This window comes from Nannospalax galili, unplaced genomic scaffold (assembly GCF_000622305.1).
Source record: "Nannospalax galili isolate Female #2095 unplaced genomic scaffold, S.galili_v1.0 scaffold13150, whole genome shotgun sequence".
NCBI lineage: Eukaryota > Metazoa > Chordata > Mammalia > Rodentia > Spalacidae > Nannospalax > Nannospalax galili.
The window spans coordinates 48,046-50,518 of record NW_008327181.1 but is presented as its reverse complement, the minus strand read 5'-3'; the positions used below and the strand labels follow the sequence as shown (position 1 = coordinate 50,518).

Sequence of the window (2,473 nt, the reverse complement as noted above, 5' to 3'; positions counted from 1 at the left end):
GCCCATGGAGGTCAGAAGAGAGCATCAGATCCCCTGGAACTGGAGTTACGAGTTGTTACCTGCCATGTGGGTGCTGGGAGCCAAGCCCACATAGGTCCTTTGCAAGAGCAGCCAGTGCTTTTACCCGCTGAGCCAGCTCTCCAGTCCCTAACTTTCTAATCTCAAATTAATCCTGTATTCCTGAGCAATTCCAGATAAATTAAAAGGATTTATTTATTTATTTTTGCATGTTTGTCTGTGAGCATGCATGAGTATATGCACCATGTATGTGCAGCGCCTGTGGAGTCCAGAAGAGGGTGTCAGATCCCCTGGAACTGGGGTTACTGTGTTGTGAGCTGCCATGTGGGTGCTGAGAACTGAACCTAGATCCTCTGCAAGAACAGTAAGCACTCTTAAATAAAAAAGACAGGTAATACTATATTTAAAACACATCAGAGAAATGGGCAGCTTGGACTATGACAAAGCATTTATGTTTAAAGGTTAGGTCAGTAACTGTATGAAAGTGCACACAAAGGAAATGATTGGACCACAACTTTCAGTGTTGGAACACAGTACATAAAAGCTGCACCTTTGTGACATGTTGACTTTGGTGGTTTCTCCTCCTTCCTCACCCTTTTCTTCAGCAGAATCCATGTCAACCTCATAATCCTACTCTATGGCGGCCATGTCCTTATGGGCCTCAGGAAACCCCCCCATGCCCTTACCCATGTTCCAGTGAACAAAAGTGCATTTGGCGTACATTGTGTCAAACTTGTGACCTGAGAAACAGCTGTGGTGATGCTCGGTATGCATACAGCTCTCTGTGCCTTGGCCAGGTCTCCACCAGATACCACAACAGGAGGTTGATAATTAATGGAAACTTTGAAGTCAGTGGGGTACCAGTTCACAAACTGGATGGTATTCTTGGTCTCGATGGTGACAATGACAGCACTGACATCTTTGGAAGCCATATTACCACTGTACAGCAGGCAGCAAGCCATGTATTTACCATAGCTAAGGGTTACATTTCACCATATGGTTGGCCAACTCAAAGCAGGCACTGGTGAGCTCTGCTACAGAAAGCTGCTTGTGGCAGTCTTTCTCAGCTGAGATGACAGGGGCATATGTGACCAGAGGGAAGTGGATGCAGGGGTCAGACACCAGATCGGTCTGGAGTGCAGTCAGATCTACATTCAGGGACCCATCAAATCTCAGGAAAGTGGTGATGAAAGACATAATTTGACCTGTCAACCCATTTAGGTTAGTGTAGTGGGCATTCAATATCGAAGTTTCTACAGCATATGTCATGAATGGACTCACCTACTATGAAGGCACAATCATGCTCCAGTGGTGTGAGTAGTGAGGATGGACTTGTAGGGCTCAATGACAGTGTTGGAATCCTGGGACCTAGGTAGATGGAGAACTCAGCTTGGACCTCGTTCTGTAATCAATAGAGAGCCATTCCATCAGCAGGGGGGTGAACCTAGAACCAATTCCCCCACTAAAGCCATGGAAAACCTAGAAGCCCCGAGGATCAGTGCATTGTTCAGCCAGTTTACGAAATCCTTTCAAGCTGAGGTCAATGATCGCCTTGCCAATGGTGTGGTGCGCATAGGCATAGTTACTGGCAGCATCTTCCTTTCCTCTGATGAGCTGCTCAGGGTGGAAGCTCAGCTGGTGGTGGGTACCAGTGCAATCTTCACCTAATCATGGGTTCCAGGTCTATAAACACTGTCCTGGGCACATGCTTGCCAGTGCCTGTCTCACTGAAGGTGTTGAAGGAATCATATCCTCTCCTAATAGTCTTGCCACTTGGCATGTGGCCACCAGGCTGGATGCCATGTTATAGGAAGTAAAGCTCCTATTGATGGATTCCCATTACTAGTTATTTTTAGGAATGGACCCAGGCCTGTAGCTCTCTTGACCAGGTTTCTCTATAAAGGCTATGGTAGCTCATAGAGAGTGCTGGGGTGCTTCCTCCTCTAGATTCTATAAGGATTATGAGATTAAACAGATTTCTTACATTTGGCAGAACTTACCAGAGAAATTCTCTTTTCCCACCCCCTCTGTGTTGACATCACATCCAGGGTCTTGCACATCTGCCCTTAGGCTGTGCTTCACCAGTGAAGTCGTCAGAGGCTGGAGTATAATTTGTGTGAAAAATTTGAGCTACTGATTTAATCACTTTAATGGCTATGATTCAGATTTTCATTTCTTCATTAAGATTTTTGGCAACTTACATTTTCCTGCAATTTTACCCATTTCATTTGAAATTTTCAATTTACTGGGATAAGGTTCCTTACATTGTTCCCTTATCTGTTTAATGTCTGCGCCATCTGCAGTGATGACTTTTTTCCTTTCTTTTCCTTGCACAAGATTGCGAGGTTTTTTATTTATTAGTCTCTTCAAAGAGCCAACTCGTGGCATATTGATTTTTCTCTACTAAATGTTTGTTTTCTGTTTTACCAATTTCTGTTCCTACTTTTATTAATTC

At 44.5% G+C, this 2,473-nt stretch overlaps 1 pseudogene; it reads right to left on the bottom strand.

Moving 5' to 3' along the window:
- Positions 1 to 568: 568 nt before the first annotated feature.
- On the bottom strand, positions 569 to 1,866 carry LOC103730184 (annotated as a pseudogene).
- Between the last annotated feature and the right edge of the window lie 607 nt (positions 1,867 to 2,473).